The sequence below is a fragment of the Myotis davidii genome, unplaced genomic scaffold (genome assembly GCF_000327345.1).
Source record: "Myotis davidii unplaced genomic scaffold, ASM32734v1 scaffold85, whole genome shotgun sequence".
NCBI lineage: Eukaryota > Metazoa > Chordata > Mammalia > Chiroptera > Vespertilionidae > Myotis > Myotis davidii.
The window spans coordinates 83,226-91,651 of record NW_006296404.1 but is presented as its reverse complement, the minus strand read 5'-3'; the positions used below and the strand labels follow the sequence as shown (position 1 = coordinate 91,651).

General features: G+C 40.4%; 1 pseudogene; it reads right to left on the bottom strand.

Moving 5' to 3' along the window:
• Positions 1–3,605: 3,605 nt before the first annotated feature.
• Positions 3,606–5,359, bottom strand: LOC102772806 (annotated as a pseudogene).
• Positions 5,360–8,426: the final 3,067 nt, after the last annotated feature.

Here is an 8,426-nt window from a genome sequence, read left to right as displayed (position 1 = left end):
TTGTGGCAGGAAAAAGCTTCAACTAATTCAGAAAGCATACACACAAAAAACAAGAACATATTGATAACCTAAACCAGGGGTCCTCACACTTTTTAAACAGGGGGCCAGTTCACTGTCCCTCAGACTGTTGGAGGGCCGGACTATAGTTTATAAAAAACAAACTATGAACAAATTCCTATGCACAGTGCACATATCTTATTTTGAAGTAAAAAACCAAAACGGGAACAAGTACAATATTTGTATTTGCATGTGGCCCACAGGCCGTAGTTTGAGGACCCCTGACCTAAACTAAGTGGCAGTTGAATGAAGAACAGCTTAAATGTACTATGATGAATAAAGGCATGAAAAAACTGAGAAAATGCTACAGAGTCAGGAAAAAAATAAACAGCTGTCTTGGGTTTTCCATAGCCCTGACTATATTTAATTTAAAGTTATTGTTTACCCACCTTAATGTCTCTGATTCAGGAACAGACTGTTGCCATTTTACAAGAACATCAGGATGGCAATGAGGGGCCATTTTTGCAAAAACAGAATGGACTTCATCCACATGTGCCACACTCTGATACTCAGTTCAGTCATTTTAGTGTGTCCCTCCCTCAATTTTGATGACAGACATGTTATTTCAGGAAAGCTCAGATTTCCAGCAATTTCATATATTTTTCTGAAACATTTGTAACATATACTTACATAAATACAATATAAAGAAGGCTCAATGCTATTTTTTATTTCACAATGTTTTTCATGTAATTTCAGAACACTGAAACAAGCCTAATTAGTTTAATATTTCTCTTTTGTAAGGAGAGAAAACAAATCTTTTGAGGTGTTTCAGGGGCCCTTCTTAAATACCTGTTATTCACAGGTTAAGAGTCTATTTATAATTTAAATTTGGAGAAGTTTGTCAAAATATATCAGAAAGTTTGGACATTTGAGGAGATTCCGTTTTCTTAAGTAATCAAGTACCTGATTAAGACAATATTACAGTATCAGACCAATAGTCCTTTCCAGAAGAAAGAAAAACCTAAACCTAACCCTAATTTTGCATCAGCTTACATCTGATATTAAAATTCACTTACTTGATTAAATTTATTTTTATCTTAATAAGCTTGAACTAACATAAAACTTTCTTTCCCAGGACCCTTATACAGTAATGACTCAGATAGTCAATAAGTACCTATAATTTAATTTAGCTGACAAAACTTTAAAGTTCCAAGTTTACCAAAGGGAAGTAGAAAGCCATTGTAAACCTAAAAGAAACTTTTTATCCTACTTACATTTTTTTCTTGCTGACCAACTTTGCAACAGAAATAACATGACCTATTTAACCAAACCAAATTCAAAACCAGTTTTAATATATCTTCCCAGATCACATGATTATGAAAAGCATTTCACTTATTTTCTATATTTCTGAGAATTTTAAAACACCCAACCCTTACAAGCACTTGTCTTTAAATTAATTTTAATAACACACACACACACAGCGAAAGACAAAAACAGGGGTCTGAGAAAGATTGTGTTCATTGATGTGAGTCAGGTCAAGAGTTTCCTGCAAATCTTTGGTAGACAATACATACTTCCCTTATCTCCTCAAGCCACAAGCAGAATTCCTCTAATGGTTAGAATGTCTATATGCAAGACTCAGCAGAAGCTATTAGCCTGAAGGCCCTGGGAATAAAGCAGAGTTGAACAGACAAGTCAGAGAGACTGAGCATTTCACTCTGTTACAACAGTTTCATTTCAAGGATGAGCCAATGCAGCCTTGACAGCCAATATTCAAGCCCCTTGACTCATTGAACTGGTTTTGTCAGCCTCTGGGCAAAAGAAAACACAAATATCCAATTGCACAATTATTAAAAAGGTAATGAAATTAGACTCATTCAAAGAATGAATTGTGTAAATATTTATTTATACATTTTTAGGCCTCTTCCAAAACATTAAGCAGAAGTTTACCATCCAACGTGGATATTGGTGAAAAATAAGAGGCTCTACACCAGCGGTTCTCAACCTGTGGGTTGCGACCCCTTTGGGGGTCGAACGACCCTTTCACAGGGGTCGCCTAAGACCATCAGAAAACACATATATAATTACATATTGTTTTTGTGATTAATCACTATGCTTTAATTATGTTCAATTTGTAACAATGAAAATACATCCTGCATATCAGATATTTACATTAGGATTCATAACAGTAGCAAAATTACAGTTATGGAGTAGCAACGAAAATAATTTTATGGCTGGGGGTCACCACAACATGAGGAACTATATTAAAGGGTCACGGCATTAAAAAGGTTGAGAACCACTGCTCTACACAGTTAAATGCTTTACACAAACTCCCATTTAATCCTCATATCAATCCTATGTGGAAGGTATTAATACCGACTCCACCATTCTGTCCCTAGGAATTGAAAGACTGTTACCAGATCCTGCACTCTTAAATACTATGCTACTCTGTGTATCATTTTGAAAGGAGGTTGGTAAGGATTACGTGAACCAAAGTGGACTTGACCAATGCTACTAAAAAGTGTGGGCTGTAGACCAGTGCTGCTCTGTGAACTGTATTTTAATGGTCTGTGATGACATAAATCAGAAATTGAGACTTAGCTTTTACAGACATTTATAGCAATGTAACAGAGTATTTTTTTAAGTTGAACCTAATTATTAAAAAACTAGAGGCCTGGTGCATGAAAATTCATGCACTAGAGTGGGGGGGTCACTCAGCCTGGCCTGCCCCTTTTACAGTCCAGGAGCCCTCAGGGGCAGGAAGTGACCCAGCGATCAGGGGAAGATGACACCCCATCACACCTCTGCTGCTGCCACTGTCAGCAGCACAAGCCTTGGCCGGCTCTGGCGCTGCACGCCTGCTGCCCTGGTGGGGCTGAGGGGACTGGGCACTGTCATCTTGTGGCTGTGGTCAGTGCCACCTTTGAGGGAGTGGCAGTCAAATAGCATATTCCCTCCTTATTGGCTGTGGGCACCACCATCTTTGCGATGGCATGAGGATCAATTAGCATATTCCCTTTTTATTAGATAGGATTGGGGCTTGTATTTTGGATGCGTTTGATTTTTAGTCAATATCATTTTATAGTAATTAATTCTTATAGTATTTTATTTTATTAATTTAACTAAAACAATGTCTTTCATTTTATTTTTTTCTTTATTGATTAAGGTATTACATATATGTCCTTATCCCCCCCATTGTCTCCCACCCCTACTCATGCCCTTACCCTTGTGTGTAATCAGGAGTTGAAAGGTTATAAAATAACTAGAGGCCCAGTGCACGGATTCATGCACCATTGGGGTCCTTCGATCTGGCCTGTGGGGATCAGGCTGAAACCGGCTCTCTGACATCCCCCGAGGGGTCCCGGATTGAGAGAGGGCAATTCTTGGGTGACACACCCCAGAATTGGGTTCCCTCTTCTCTGGTTCCAGGTGCGTGACCACAGCTCAGCAGCTCCTTCATTGAGCATCTGCCTCCTGGTGGTAAGTGGTGTCATAGCTACTGGCTAGTTGGTGGGTCCACCAGTTGGCCAGTCACTTAGGCTTTTATATATATAGATGAGAGTCACAGTGGGGAGGGGAAAACATGTTCCAGAGTCTCAGGAGGCAGGCTAATTTGACCTCTCCCTGTGATCCTGTATGTGGTCACTCCTAGAGTCCATCTTGCCAGGGCTAAAGCCACCTCTGTTCCCACTACCCCGGCCCCCTTTGAAGACCCCACCTCAGCTTCAGTAGATGCTCTGATCATAGCCTCTTCTGCCACCACAACAATCATCTCCATAGCTATCCCCGACACGAGAGCCTCCTGGTACCTGTCCTAGACCATTTGGTTTAGGGGCCTTACATGGTAGCATTCAGTCCTTCAAGAGAAGTCCATGTTCTCACATGTAGGGTCAGAACATTTCCAGGCCCCAACTCGCTGCTGTCCTCCACTGCCACAACCTCTGCTTGGGAATCCTTCCCAGCCACCATCACTGCTGTCACCACCTATCTAGCCTCCATGGCCTATGGGTCCTCCTTGCCCTTGGCCTCCATGACCATTGCCACCAACCCAATTGAAATCTACTTTCCAAATAACAAATAAGACCTTGATAGGATTCCCAGATAATTCTTTACCATCAAACCAGTCAATAGCTGCTTTAGCACCAGGTGGATCATTAAATGATACCATTGCCTCTCCCTTCAGCTTGCTCCATTCCCTGTCTATGTACAGGTTAAACATGGATTATCCTGTTTTCAATTTGTCTTAATAATACCATTCTGCTTGAAGTAATCAGTCACAGACTCAATTGTAACATTCTCACCCAGGCCTTGCATGAAGATGGCGGTGTTTAAATTATCCTGTTCAGAGTCATGACGTGATCTTTAGTCCTGAAGGCCAACAAATATTTTGAAGCCACCATGTCACTTCTGCCCATGCCACTTCTACCTCCATGGCCACCTCCATGACTTCTGGGTTCATAGTCACCACTGCTGCAGTTGTAACCACTGCCACTGACCTGACCTTGTCCCCCACAGTCATGCTGGACTTCCCCCTAGCCCCTTCCACTCTAATCCTGATTGCCATACCTGCTGTCACTGTTGCCACCACTCATGAAGGACTGATCTTGGCCATAGTTACCTCCAGCACCCCTTCTGCCACCTCCACTGTTACTGATGTACTCCTTCTGATGTCCATAACCCTGAGGAGGATTCTAAGAGCTTTGCTGCTGTCCATAACTAAGCTGCTATCCACCATAGACAGACTGCTGATCACAGCTTTCACTTGGGCTGCCCATATTTGTTGCTCTGATAACTGATACCATAGCCTCTTTTTAAAAAATATTTTTATTGATTTCAGAGAGGAAGGGAGAGGGAGAGAGAGAGAGAGATAGAAACATCAATGATTGGAAAGAATCATTGATAGGCTGCCTCCTGCATGCCCCACACTGGGGATTGAGCCCACACCCCAGGCATGTGCCCTGACCAAGAATCGAATAGTGACCTCCTGGTTCATAGGTTGACACTCAACCACTGAGTCATGCTGGCCGGGCTACCATAGCTTCTTGAGGTGCTGCTAGGAGCCAGCTGCTGGCCATAGCCAGGGTAGACTGCTGCCCATAAGACAACTGAAAACTCTGGCCACTGCCATAGCCACCAGTTGAGCCTTATCCCTGGGGAGCTGACTGTCATAGTTGTTCTTAGTCTGTCCATAAAAAGCATAGGCACTCTGGTCATAGACTGGAGTGTCCCCTGACTGGCTGTTACTACCATAACTCTGTTGTTCATAGGGCCGATTGCTCTGTTGGGAATAACCCTGCACAGGCTGGGTGGGGTAGGCCCCATAGCTTTGGGTTGCTTGGAGGATATAGCCATTTGAGGCCATGTTGGTATATGTACACACAGACAGACATGCAACAAGATTCCAACACCAAAGAGCACTGATACATCAAAGACTCATTCTTACAGCATTTTTAAAAAGCATCAGTCCATGATAGATTGAATTTTTTTTAAGAAAAGAAATGCTGGTCTTTAATTATAGGTACTTTGAGAAGCACTGGACTAAGTAGCATATCTTTGTGATGACCACTGTAGAAAGAAAAAAAAAAAGAAGACAGTAAAATTTGAGCCTCTTCATGAGGTTTGTGTAAATTTTCTTATCGGCCCTCTCCACTTCCCCCTGAAAAATTTACCCATTCTTCTGTTGGGTTTTAGGAGAACAATCAATAACACCCCTTTTCCTCTTGCTAATTTGAAAGCAACTGAAACACAGATGCCAAAGTCAAATAGGTCAAAGTATCAGCTACAAAACTGACTGGAGGACAGAGCTGTGATGTGAGACCTCAACTGTTTTCAATTACTCCCCTGATCCCTGAATTAAGGAGCCTCACCCACCTAGTCACAGACTCAGTGGGACAAGCTCAGGCCTTCTCCCATAAGAAAGAGCAAACCACAATGTGTAAAACCCTTAGGCAGAGGTCCTGGAAATGCCAGAGCAGAGCATTCTCAACTTCTTCTCAAAAAACTCATTACTCAGATAAGTCTCCCTTCACTTGGTTAGGGGAAAATGGAGGGCCAAAGGGAGAGACCATGAGTATCCTTGTTTCATCTATCTCCTTTCGTTCATCCTCTCTATATATCCAAACCATCTCAACATACCTTTTTCAATCCTTGACACTACATCTTCTTTCATTCTACAACGTTCCCTAAAATTAACTTAATAGACTTTACTTAAAGTTTTAAGTCAACTTCGCACTGTACGTGTGCGCCTGCACGTGGTATTTTGTGGAAGAGCCACACTCAAGGGGCCAAAGAGCACCATGTGGCTCGCAAGCCGCAGTTTGCCGACCTCTGGTTAAGGGAATGGAGGTTCCCCTAACATGTATCATTTATTCATTCATTTAATTCACACCTCTGAATATTGAACTAAAATGCACCCAATCCCATTCTATAAGCTTCATTTTCTACATCATTTAAACACCTCTTGAAAATCTATCTCCACCAAAAAAGTCTTGAGAAAGTGGCAGTAATCCCTAATTCAATCTCCTTTGCTCAACTCTGGTAAATGCACTTACCTTCTTATATGTACTCAGTGAAAAGATGTAATTTATTAAGTTAATGTAAGTCATTAGTTTTTCAAGTTCTAAATTTATTTACTGTAATTCTATCACAGAATTGTTTACACTATTATAAATCTGAGGCCAGAGGATCATGCATGTGCTTACTCATTTGCTACAGCTCAGTATACCAATATGTATTTAATAATTGCTTTGATCCTGAGGATGATGAGGATTCATATGGCAGTAAAGATGTCTCTTGGTTATTTGCATTTAACTACTTGGATGATAAATCAGTTTTCCCACTTCCATTCTTGTTTTCTGATAATACCTGATTTGCAAATTCCCTAGCATATCAGTTTTCAGCCAATTTCAATTACATACTAACATTAGGAAAATTAGATGCCTTTCATATAATATGAGAATTGACTTTTTCAAATTAAATTCTACATAGTAATTTTTAATGTATTTATATTGTTGGATACTGTTACTGGGCCATCACAACTCTGTGGTATGGTCAATTTTGTCTTCTAATCTTTTATTTTTCCTTTCCTGCCCTCTTCTGTCACTTATGCTCCTTCTAAGTGCCTAGAGCTCTCATAGCACCTCTAGCAGCACTTTCCAGACCTGCTCTCATGGCATCGTTCTCAGGCAAGCCTTTTCCTTTCTACTCCTTTGTTAGTCCTCTTTAAAAAAAATCCTGTTGCATTTTAACATGTGACTCCTGGAGGTAACTCTTTCTCCAAAGAAGTAACATCAGTGGTGGGAATGTCATAAATTAAGGCAGATCACTAGGGGACATCTGGGAGCAAGGAGGCTTTTAATCATCCTTCAGTTCACACCTGGTAGGCAGCTGCCTCCATATAAGGGCTATGTGTTAATATTTGTATCACCTTACATACATAATTACATTTTTAGGGATGAACTATATATTCACATACATGGATATGAATGCAACTTTCATAAGTGCATGTCTGTGCAAACCCCTCATTAGGACATCAATAAAACGTCTCCCTTGTTCACTTTGTACTTATAGTTGCTGGTAGTAAAGAAAGTGTATCCATGTTGATCTCATAAAATTAATTACTACTTTCTTTTTTATAAAAAAGCTATGCTACACATAAATTTAATTAAATGTTGATCTGCATCTCTGAGTCTGGACACTATAAAATTGGACAGCCTGGAATACACCCACCACTATCTACCACTTAGCAACTTAGAAACCCTACCTTCAAGCTTCCCTTGAACTCAAAACTGACTTGGCTTAGAGAAGAACTCTCTGAATGACTCTTCTTAAAAAAAAACAAAACTGCTTTCCGCACCCTTGATTAGGTTTCAGAAAACTCTAGATCAGCTTGCGAGGTCAAGGCATGGTGCCAGGTGTCCCTAACCCCCACCTCCAGCCATGTGGCCTTGTACCATTTGCTGTTACTATAGTTATATTCTGTCTATGTCTATAACTCAAGTGAATGGCGAGACGTGTAATAAGCAAAAAGATTACTGGGCCTCTCAGTGAAAACTAGGCACTGTTCAGAACAGATTATTATGGGTTATTTGGTTTGTCTTTCATTTTCTTTGAGCTGCTTTAAAACTCTGCAAGTTGTAGATAACTGGTAACAATGAAAAATAATTATTGTCCATACACAAACAATATATTCTGTCTGGTGGAGAGTCAATTAACTTTCCTCCTCATCCCACCATGGAAAAACAGTTTCTCATTTATTTTTAATTCATTTCAACATTTCTTTACTCCATACACTAGTAAATGTGTGCCTCTTTGACTACTCCTTTGAACTAGCTGTAGCATCCTCCCAGTCCTCTCATTAATAATGAGTTAAATAAAATCTTTAACACATGTTCTTTTTGTATCTGTATGACAGTCATGATTAACAGGTT